This window comes from Aotus nancymaae, unplaced genomic scaffold, assembly GCF_030222135.1.
Source record: "Aotus nancymaae isolate 86718 unplaced genomic scaffold, 86718_ANA_hifiasm-v0.15.2.pri h1tg000062l, whole genome shotgun sequence".
Taxonomy (NCBI): Eukaryota; Metazoa; Chordata; class Mammalia; order Primates; family Aotidae; genus Aotus; species Aotus nancymaae.
Window position 1 is genome coordinate 4,432,950 of NW_026988476.1, and position 12,505 is coordinate 4,445,454.

Consider the following 12,505-nt stretch of genomic DNA (forward strand, 5'->3'; position numbering starts at 1 on the left):
GATTACAGGCGTGAGCCACCACGCCCAGCCTTTAATGAAATATTTTGAAACCATTTTAACTCTTAGGAGATGGGGGAAAGGAAACAGAAAAAAAATCCGTGGAAGGACAATATAATGATGAAGATAGTTAAAAATTATTTTGTGCTTAGTATGTATCCCACACAGCTCTAATTTTTTTTTTTTTTTTTTTTTTTTTGGTGTTGTGGTTTTGTTTGTTTTTTTGAGTCGGAGTCTTGCTCTTGTCACCCAGGCTGGAGTGCAATGGCGCAATCTCGGCTCACCGCAACCTCCATCTCCCGGGTTCAAGCGATTCTCCTGCTTCAGCCTCAGAGTAGCTGGGATTACAGGCACTCACCACCATGCCCGGCTAATTTTTTTTATTTTTAGTAGAAACAAGGTTTCACAATGTTGATCAAGCTGGTCTTTATTAGAGATGGGGTTTCACCATGTTGGTCAGGCTGACCTCAGGTGATCTACCCGCCTTGGCCTCCCAAAGTGCTGGGATTACAGGCATGAGCCACCGTGCCTGACCGGCTCTAATGTTTTACACACACTATTTAAATCTCCTAGGAACCTGATGAAATTTTAGAAGTAGAAGAACAACAAAGAAGAGAAGGTGTTGTGTGGGCTACCACAATCTAGGAGAAGTTCTTATCTTAGCACTTCAGTGTTCTCTAAAGTAGTCCAATCACAATACAGTGCCCTGTGACATACCTGTTCACTTATTCATTTACTTTTGCAACTAATACTAAGTTCTTACCATGTGTCAGGCTACAGAGCGGCAAATAGTTTATAGGGGAGTGAACCTGGTTGCAGGAGGCCAGTTAGGAGGCTGAAATAATGATCCAAGTGGAAATGATAGTGCCTGGATTAGAGTGGTGGCAACACAGACACTGAGAAAAGGATAGATAATTCTAATTGCAGAAATTAGAACTGATATGACTTGGTAGCCGTTCATTGGAAGTAAAGGATAAAGGAAAAGATAATATAAATATCTTTAGGATTGTGGCCAATATTCACACATGAAAAGTGAAAAAAAAATTCTTCTCCCAATTCCTCTAGAAAACAAACCCTGAGGTCACAGTTAAGCTGCTAAGAAGATATTTGGTAGGTACAAGCCCAAAGCAGTGAGAATGAGGAAAAAAGGGAAGTGAACAAGGAAAGCTGTGGGGAAACGCAGTGTGCTACATCATCGCTGTGGCTCCTGCTTCACAGAAGGATGCAAAAGACAGACAGTGGGTCACTCAGCAGGTGCGTTTGTTCAGCACACAAGACTCCTCAGAAGGCCTGCAAAGAACAAATATACCCTGAAGTAATCCACAAGAGACAGAAACGAGGGGGATTTCATCTGCCAACTTACCTTCTATCTTCTAACTGCAAAGACAGTGATATGGTTTGACTGTGTCCTCACCCAAATCTCATCTTGAATTGTACGCCCATAATTCCCACGTGTTGTGGGACGGACCCAGTGGGAGATAATTTGAATCATGGGGGCAGTTTCCCCCATACTGTTCTCATGGTAGTGAGTAAATCTCATGAGATCTAATGGTTTTATCAGGGGTTTCTGCTTTTGCATTTTCCTAATTTTTCTCTAGCCGCTGCCATGTAAGAAGTGCCTTTCACCCCCCTGCCCCTCTCCCCGTGATTCTGAGGCCTCCCAGTCATGTGGAACTGTAAGTCCAATTAAACCTCTTTTTCTTCCCAGTCTCGGGTATGTCTTTATCAGCAGTGAGAACACAGACTAATACAGAGAACCCTAAAGAGGGAGTAGAGCAGTAGAAGGTGATGAGAGTTAAATTTTGTAAATGTTTTATTGACTCTCGTATGTTGCCAAATGGGAAATGTTCGGTAGGCAGTTGAATGTTGATGGAGTCTGGAGCTCGGGAGGGACAAAGCCAGGTGACAGAAAGGTGGCTGTCAGCATAGAGCGCTTGCTAGGCTGTGCTGCCCAGAACCCCTTTAGGGTTGAAGTACTCACTCTCCAGCTGCCAGGATGTTAGACTGCTGATGGCTCACAGCTGAATTCCTCTGCAAGAATGACCTTTAATCAAAGGAAACTGGCTTACCCTAGTTTATGTGCCTGCCCTGAGCATCCAATGGCTGGTTGATGTGGGGTTACAAAGGCCTGTCCCCTTTGCTTCAATTCAGGCCATCTCTAAAGGCCATCCCAGCCCTAGAGTTCCCTAGAACTGAATGATGCCACTGTTGTATCTACAGTAGGTCCTCACTTAAAGTGAATAGGTTCTCGGAAACTACGACTTTAAATGGAACAATGTATAACAAAACAATTTTTTTCCTCATCAATATGATAAAGAAAGAACATTGCACCGAACAACTTGATTGGAGAGCCTGCTGTACATCTTTTAAAGTTACAGTTTCCAAGAGCTCTTTCATGCCAGCCCTGGTGCAGCTTCTGAGAGCTTTCCCAGTTCACCACCTGCATTCAAAGCTCAGTGTCAGTCTCCTAGGGAACTCGAGGGAATGAAAATTCTAGGTAGACAATTCTTTCAGGAAGCTTGTCTTTGACAGACAATGGAGGAGGATTCCTGAAGAAGGGTATGGTTGAAGGAGGATTTTTTTTTTTTTTTTTGAAAGATGAAGCTAGTTGAGAGGGAAGAATTAAAGATTCTAGGTAGAATACGACCCCCGGGAGGGAATGGGATCCAAATCAGAGGTAGAAGGATTGCCTGTTATAAGAGGAAAGACATTCCTTGTGATGAGAATATGGGAGAGGGAGCAGATCAGTGCGAATGTAGATAAATTTATTTTCACCGTGGGGAAGGTCTGATCAGCCACTGAGAGTAAGCAGAATGGAGGCTGGGAAGATGAAGCTTCAAGACAGCGGGGAATGCCAGAAATTGGCTTTGTGGACAATGGCGGGGAGAGTCGCTGGGAGGAATGTATCAGAATTGCCAAGCAGTGCTGAAAGCGGGGTTGAGAATGAGGTCAACAGGAATTTATAATGGCAATCATCATAGCACTAACCATGTTATAATTACTCACAGGCCTGCTCAGCCCTGTGCCTGACAAGCAGAGGAGCCACTAAACGTTGAACGACAGAATAGACCCAGTTTAAGTGAGCCCTCCAGTTAAAGGGCCACATGTTCTCTGCCATCATAGTTTCATCAACAAAAAGCCACATGACATCTGCCTTGGGTCTATTTCCCTCTGATATTTTTAGTCTAGAGAAACACTGAGGTGGTTTCGCTGCTTTTGTACAAGTTTGTCATATGTTCTATCTGCATGCTTTGTAATGCCTGTATGCATTAAGTTGTTTTCCAAAGATCACTGGACTGGGCAGATCAGAGCTCAAGCTCGCAGGTCACCTAACTCCCATTCCACACACCTGCCTGTGAGATACACTATGTAAAACTGCCAAGTAGTTCCAGATGATTCAGCAGGCCTTCAATATTACCTGCCTGCCTGTCTTCCCTCCTCCCTCACTCCCTCCCTCCTCCACCTTTCCTCCCTCAGACCTCTTGGAATCTTTTCTGACCTCCCTACTAAGCTGTCCCCAGCTTCATTATGTTCAGCCCTCATTTGCACATGCTCTTGACACCTGGTGTTTGGTGGCAGAAATGGCTGATAAAATTCCACGCTGATTAATTTCATGTTTAATCTAACTGATACTTCTGTAGCCTTTGCAAATAACCTTTTTGAACAAAAACGGCAATGGCTCATTCCAAACCCGATCAAAGAGGTATGCATGACTCACAGCCACTAAATAAACATTGATGCCTGATGGCAGTAATATGGCTATTTATATTCAGAGCCTGATTTAACCAGTGGCATTCCTGTAATAAGATAATAAGCATGAGCTGTTTACTAGAAAAAAAGGAGCGTCTGTGGTGCTGGTGTTCAATAAAATCTCTTAACAGGCAAATGAGTCTCTGAAATTGGTTGGCAAATACATCCAGAATGAGATGTGCTAATTAGCTGCTGTTACTGATTTTCTAAAATAAAGAGTTTAAACTTAGATTAGTCCTGAAATTTAGTACAATAAAAAATACTGGATAAATGATATTATGTTGAGAGTCTTGCAGATTATGTTTAAGATAAGTCCAGCAATACAATTAAGAGAAAAAGAACTCTACACCTAAATCATTAGATTTTTTTTAAAAGACTAAGAAGAGGCTGTAAATGTGGAGAATTATAAGCATAAATATGTGCATCTCAGGTTCAATTTTTTTTCTGTTCAGAGAGCATCTGTAGGTGATTCTCTTGGCTACAATGGCAGGGACATCTATTACTATCAGAACTTTTATTTTTAAATAGGAACAGCAAAGGAAGGCAAGAATTAGCTTAATAGTATTTGGGTAGCCATTAAAAATAGATTAACCTATTCAGAACCAAGATCACAGAGGTTCTAGGTAAGCCTGTGAGAGACAATTATCCTGGACTCAGAAATAAATGATCAAGGCATCGAGGTTGTAAGGTCTCCCCCAGCATCTTCTCCCAAATAAGTGCAGAAGGAGGAACTTGCACCTGCTTTCTTTCTCCTTCTGCTATTGCCCGATGCAGCAACTTCCAGCTGCTAAGATTCATCTCAAACCTCTGTTTTAGCTGCTTTCTCCACCAACCTGGAATGAACTATCTATTGGGACTTCCTACTTCCAGTAGTGAGAAAATCTTAGGAGATTTCCAAGTATTTTTTCAAATTCATATATTACTTCTAAAGAGAAATGGATAGGTAATATAAGAGGACTCAAGTTGTGTCTCCATAATTTTTTTTCAAAGCAAGTTTGAATTCAAGGACCTGTTAGTTTGAGTTTAGGTGGTTGACATGGTGTTTGTTTTCCCAGAGCAAATGATTCTTTTAAAGCCAGTTAGATGGGCAGATGTCAGTGCTGCAGCCCCAAAGTGGCTACTGCTCCTAATGTTAGCAATAAGTTAATTCATTCATTTGGTTTCTATTTATCTAGAAATTAACTATTTTATAGTTATACAGATAAAAGTTGATTATTTGTTTTAACTAGGATGTTCAATTCTTATCAGAGTCTTTAGCAACCAGAGTTAATTGACTATATTTATCTTTGTTTCCATCTGACAGTGGGGGACAGGGGGATGCCCAGTTTAGGTAGCAACATTTCCAGCTATTACTGGGACCCAGAATTGTGTGTAACATCCTCACATGGGCTAGCAAATAATTGAAAATGTTAACAGAATCCTAAATCATGAACGTGTGGTCTTCCTTATATTTTTCAATGGTATTAAGGTTCTTTTGAAACCAACTCTGGCTGGCTTAAGACAAAAAGGAATGTACTTGTGAAAGGATATTAGTAATCTCACAAAATGTACAGGAAGAGTTGAGTAGCCACACCTCAAGAGCGCAAGAACAACAGTTTCAAAGACATGGAAACAAGGGTTTGGGGGGCTTATTCTGCTATTTTTGTAGTTTCACTACTTACATCTCCTGGCTCCTTTATTTCTCTTTTCAAGATTCCATATTCTTAGACAAGAAAATCTGATTGGTCCAGTTTGGCTCAAACAACTGACCTGAACCAATCAATTATGACTAGCAGAATTGTAGATCAGTATCACATGGCATAGATATGGCTTCTGTGGAAGTCCCCAGTGAATGGAGGCTATTGTCAGCTGGGCAGCAAACCCAAGGGTCCACTGTACTCATTGCTCCTCCAAGTGCCAATCCACAAGACCAGTTGACACTAGATGAGGAGGACATAAGTAGCTTGGACCAGTATCTCAATCAACACACTGCTTACTTCATTGAGAAAGTCTTGCTATTAAAAAATAACAACAAAAGCTGAACTAAAGAGCATGCTGAGTGGCATGCTTGATTTTGCACTCTGGCACAGTACTTTTTATCTTCTTTTGGATTAGTAGCAAACAGTTTGCTGACAGGCAGCTTCCTGTGGCCCACTGCCTGAGCAACAATCTCTTCTGTTCTGTGCTCATCAAGAACACGTGCTTTGAAGCCACCTGGGTTTTAGTTCCTGCTAAACCAAATAAATACCCCTTGCTTTATTTTTCTCATCTAAGTTGGAGATGACAGTACTCCCATATTAGTCAGGACTCATTCAATTACAGGCAGCAGCAGAAATGTAAACTACTAGGGTAAACCAGATGAAATTCTGACATTCAACCTGCAAAAATGGCATTTTCACATGGTTCAATCTAATAGCTTAAGCAAAAAGGAAATTTATTGGTTTTTGAAGCCGCAAAGCACGTTAGTGGGGGTAGCTACCATATACATATGAATCTAAGGCTCAAATGAATAAAGAGAAGGCTTCTATTTCCAGCAACCAGCATTGGATCATATGGCATATGAGGACTCTAACCGGTCCTTCTTTGGTCATTCTCCCAGACCCTGGTCTAAACACTGGCAAAAAGGACATGACATTTCATGACTGGTCAGGCTTGTGCTTGGCAATCAGTAGGGCACTATGATGAACACATTGACAGTCCTGTCAGATAAACCTTAGTTGTCTTGGTCAGTTATATCTCTAATGCCTAGCACATAATAGTTACCAAAAAAAAAATAGGTAAATAAATGATTGGGAAAAGGGTATTGCAGTTTCCCCAGTCAAAGAAGGGCAGACAGAAACAACAGAATTCAATAATAAATGCCTACATCATATGGTTGTTAAGATTCCATAAGAATGTGAGACACATGAGACAGGGACTGACACGTCGTAGCCCATTTACCTGCAAAATAGATCAGGCAAGCATTGGAGCCCACATTTTTCATGTAGAGACTGGCACATAGCAGGCACCCAGTTTTCTTGATTGACTGAGTCAGTTAAAAAGTGAACTTGGCTGGGCGTGGTGGCTTGTGCCTGTAATCCCAGCACTTTGGGAGGCTGGGGTGGGTGGATCACTTGAGATCAGAAATTCGAGACCAGGCTTGTCAACATGGTAAAATCCCATCTCTAAAGCAAAAATTAGCCATGTGTGATGGCACATGCCTGTAATCCCAGGCTACTCAGGAGGCTGAGGCAGAAGGGTTGCTTGAATCCAGGAGGCGGAGGTTGCAGTGAGCCAAGATTGCGCCACTGCACTCCAGCCTCGGCGACAGAGTGAGACTCAGTCTCAAAAGAAAAAAAAAGTGAACTCACAAATAGACAATGAGCAATCTGGATCCCATTTCTTTGGGAAATGTTCTTCATCCTATTGCAATAATGATTTTGTCTCAAGTTTTCCTGTGAACATCCAGACAAGAGCCATATAATCAACAGGGCAAGAGAAAAAAGGCATTCAATCCAACTGGAGGCATTTTGGTTAAAGACCTACATTAAGAAAACCTTCTCGGATCTGGAAAACAAATCTATGAAACTTAAGGTAACAGGCTAATTTTTATTATAATTCTTTCTGGTGGAAGAAAAGTCAGCAGATGACTTTTAAGAGTCCTTGTTCATTGACTGGCAGCATTTATACCTCACATTCCAGCCCATGTGAGAACAAAGGACAGGGGATGGGAGCAGGAGACATAATATCAGAATGTTTGATTTGGAAATGTCCATAGAGCTCATCTAGTCTAGTCCTTTCATTTTACTAAAGAGGAAACATGGCCTGCAGAAATGAGGTGACTTGTCCGAGTGTCACAAAGGCAGAACTGAATCCAGATCTTTTCAATCCGTGTCCATTCTTGGTCTTCCACACCACACCACAGGCAGAGGTGCCCCTGTCACCCTTGTGAGGTGGGCAGAAAAGCAAGTGGGGAAAAGGAATGCCTTAGTGAGGAGCAAATAAAGACCCTCATGTGGTAAAGGGTCAAAGGGCAGGGATCTGTGTGCCCTGAAGTGTAGGCCAACTCCCACTTTTGGTCACAAACCACATATTGCTAATCTGCACCTTCTCACCTGCCACTTGCCCTCATAGAGCAGGATGATGGTCTGAAGACAATCGAAAACATATACAATATTTTGAAAAAAAATTCCTTTGCCAAGCAATTTTAACACATAACAAGTTAGGTTGTTTTATGAACACCTTATTTTCTAAAATAAAATTCAGGACACTAATCTGATAAAGGAGTTTTAAGCCTCTTCTGAATAAGAAAAAAAATGAGAAAAAAACATTTAGATGCTGAAATACTGACTTGGTGGGTTTATGAGAAAAGGCAGCTAATTTGCAATTGGGATAAATCCAGGACATGTGCTCACTTAGAAGCATACTTTTTACACATATGTTTGTGCCAAACAGTTATCCACCAATGTTGGCTCTCCCCTTCCTCACTGGCAGAGCTCCTATATTGCTGGGGGAAAGGGGTGTGTCTTAGTTCATTTTCACACTACTATAAAGAACTACCTGAGACTGGGTAATTTATAAAGAAAAGAAGTTTAATTGACTCACAGTTCTGCATGGCTGGGAGGCCTCAGGAAACACAATCATGGAGGAAGGTGAAGGGGAAGCAAGGCACGTCTCACATGGTGGCAGGGGAGGGGGGACTGCCACACACTTTAAACTACGAGATCTCGTGAGAAGCCCCGTGATCCAATCACCTTCCCCCAGGTCCCTCCCTCAACACACGGTGATTACAATTCGAAATGAGATCTGGCTGGGGCCACAGAGCCAAGCCATATCAGGGTGTCGGCATGGCAGCTAAATTTTTTAAATTACTTACCTCGGATGTAAGCAAAAGTCACTAAGCCTTTCTAGAAAGCCCCTTCTATTCTCCCTCTTTCTACATCTTCTATGTGCTGATCAGATGGCTGGAGCTCTAGAAATCATATCACAAACATGGGATGAGGATCCATCCTGAGATCATGACATGTTGAGCTGCACAGACTCTAGGTCTCCAAAGACCTCATAAGCCACACCACATCGGCCCTACACTGCCCTACACTGTCCTCTTAGGTGAGAGGAAAATAAAGCCCTGCCTTGTTTAAAACAGTTTTCAGATCAGACAAGCACAGTTCTTGACTGATGCAAACTCATGGCATTGACTTGGCACAGTTAGTTATTTTGCCCCTTCATACCTCAGTCTCTTCCCCTTTAAAATTAGGTAAGAACAGTAACCAGCATTAAAGAACATATAATACAGTAGTTTTAAAATTCTGTTTATTGAAGTCCTAGAAATGTTGTGGCAGAGTTCAGAGGAGGAAGGAAATCTTTTACATGGATCTCTGAATTCCGCCAAATTTGAATCAGAACAACTCCTCTTCTATTTTATGAGTTTCCTAGTAAGATTTCAGTTGGAGGGGGAAAAAAATAAAAGCTTAAAGGCTAAAATAATTTGAAAATATCTGGCTTAGAAAAACATTTAGTCCTTCACATGTGAGAAGGACACATGGGGCATACCATTGCTCATTGCCAGTGCATCTGGTGATGCCAATTGGTTCCTCTGCAGGACCAATATTTCCCACCTGTAGACCAGCCTCAAGGGGCAGGATAGGGCCGCTAAGCAGTGCAAAATGCCCCAATCATTGCAGGAATAAAACCAATCACCCCTGCTTCCTTCACACTGTGCTCTAACCCCCTAAAAAGTAACTAATGAGCCTGAGAGTGGTGCAGTGTGGCAGCTGCTCTGTGAGGTGTTAGACAGAGATCAGAGGACTCTGAGGAGTCATGTCCATTCGGAAGGTGTGTCATCACTCAGTGACTCTGAGTCCGTCTTGGACCCTTGTTCACTCTGCACACTATCTCCATTCCCAGCTGCCAAACTCCAGACTCTGCCGGGGATGGTCAGGCTCTCCTTGACTTCCTTTCTCATGTTCTTAAACCTCTCTACATGAACACTGATCGTTAAAACAGATCATTCAGACAGAATGTATTCTATTTGCATCACATCTTGCTGCTTTCTTTTCCCACTCCACTCTACCACCCCAACAACATGCCTGCAAATACATCCTTCTGAATAGGTTTTGGAATGATGATGGGAGAAATAAAAGAGGAAAGATAAAGTTAAAAATTAAGAGAAAGTATTTACAGCATAGTTGATAAGGAGAAGATGGAAGATCTTTGGTTCCTGTTGGATTCATTGAGGTGAAGAGAGTGCTAGATATATCATTTCTTGGACCTCAGTACCTCTTGCCACATTTCTTTTTTATTTTGAGACAGGGTCTATCTCGACTGCCCAGGCTGGAGTGCAGTGGCACCATCTTGGCTCACTGCAACCTCAGCCTCCCAAGTAGCTGGGCCTACAGGCATGTACCACCATGCCCAGCTAATTTTTGTATTTTTTGTAGAGATAGGGTTCCACCATCTTGCTCAGGCTGTTCTCAAACTCCTGGGCTCAATCTACCTGCCTCAGCCTCCCAAAGGGCTGGAATTACAGGCATAAGCCACTGTGCCCGGCCAGAAATCTTACTTGATTCAGTCAGGTGGACCAAAGCAAATGCCTTTGTGTGGAAGAGCTCATTTCTCATGCTTCATCCTCTTCCTCCAAATTAGAGTCATATAACTGAGACACTATTTCTTGTATATGAACTTTAAAATTAAGTAACATTGGAATGATCGTGTTCATAGGATGCAAGTCTGGTTCAATGTTCAAGAATCAATCAATCAATGTAATCACCATATTAATAAATTAAGGAAGAAAAAACACATGATCATATCAGTAGATACAGAAAAGACACTTGACTAAATTTGACACCTATTCACGATAAAAACTCTCAGAAAACTAGGAATAGTGGAGAACCTTCACAATCTGATAAAGAATATCTACAAAAAAACTGCAACTAACATTATAATTATAGAAGACTGCTTTTCCTCTAAGATCATGTATAAGGCAAGCATGTCTATAAAACTGTCTGCTCTCACCACTGCTGTCCAACTGTGATCTAGCCGGCTCAATAAGGCAAGAAAAGGAAATAAAAGGAATACAGATCAGAAAGGAAAGACTAAAATTATCTCTATTTTCAGATGTAATGATGGGTTGCATAGAAAATCTCAAGGAATCTACAAAAGTATCCCTTAGACTGAGTTCAGCAAGGTCACCGACATAAGATCAATATATGAAAATCAATTGTGAAAATTAAAAAATGAATTGTATTTCTATATTCTAAAAGTGAATATGTGGAAACAATTATAAATACAATACCATTTATAATCACTAAAAAAAAAAAAATTACATACATGTAGAATGAGATAGCAGTGGACTGCCTGCTATTCACAGGTCTCTCAGCTGCTAGAAGGCCCCGTTCTGAGATAAGCCACTTCTCTACCCTGACACTAGTAAAGAGGTCAGAAAACCTTGAGTAAGGTTGGAGGTATTAATTTCAGGCAATTAATTACATTCTTTCAGCATCCATCTCCCTGAAGTTTTCACTGGGAAAATCCTTTAGGAGGACATCCCCCATTAGCTATTCATTTTTCTTTTGCACTGACTGGAGAACGAAGTGACTGTCGGCTGTGTCACACAACTCCTCGAAATTCACCCCTGGGTGAAGTGATCCTCAAATAATTACCAAATGTAGTTCAGGTAACTGAATTAGTGAATTACACTGGCTCCTTTGAGATGAAAGACTCTTTAGGAATGTGAAATACTTTGGGTCTTTGTTATTAATAACCTGAACAATGAAAGAACCCAAAGTAGTATTCAATATGCTCCAGGAATGGAATGACTAAAATTAAAGAATGCAATTGATTTTCATTTTCCATACTTTTCATTTTCTATCCTTTTCATTTCCATAGTCAGGACTGAATATGACAAGTCATCAAATCCCCTCTGATGTTAATAAGGCATCAACCACAGAGCTCCAAGAAGAGAAAAATCCAGTCCGAGTGTGGCAAGGAGTTGGTTCTCCTGCTCTTTATGATCTATTGTCTTTTCTTCTTACCATCCCATCATGATATCTACAGGCAAAAACCTCCTACCTTGATCTGCTTCATTTTCTTCCACCTTAGTCTATCATTTTGACATTAAACACCTCAACTACCTTTGCATCCTCAGACAAACAATCATGCCCATGAGTTGTGCTTAGAAGAGCAATGTAGGATGCCCTCGGCTTGGTGCTCCACTGTGGGTCATCATTGCAGGGTGTGAGGATGACAGAGCCCAAAGGCAAATCCCAGGCAGACAAACCTGACCGTAAAGCAGGAGGATCGGGAAGTGGCCTGGAAGGGTTAAGGTTGACAAATCAAATCCCAGTCTACCTGAGGTTGGTAGAAAGGCTGAAGATGTTTGTGGGGATGTTAGGCTCTAATCATGCTAGATATGGGGGCTGCATTTATTGAATCAGATTTGCAGTTCCTCATCTTCAGTTTTCATTTGTAAAGTGTTGAGGGTTTTCTATTTCTCTTTCTTGGTTTGAAAATATCTTTCAAAAAGTAATATGTTTATTTTGGAACTGAAATAGCTAATATATTCACATAATGCATAATTCAAAAGGTATACAAGTATATACAGTGAAACTTCCCTCCTACCTACATGCACTAGGCACCCTGTTTCCCCTCTGATGGCATCAGTGTCACTGACTTCCTACTTTTCCTTGCAGAAATATACAAGTGAATTTCTGTGAGACACCATCCATCATCTTCTATTTACACAAATAGTAATTCACTATTCTGTTCTGTACCCTGCTTTTTTTACTTAATGTATTTTGGG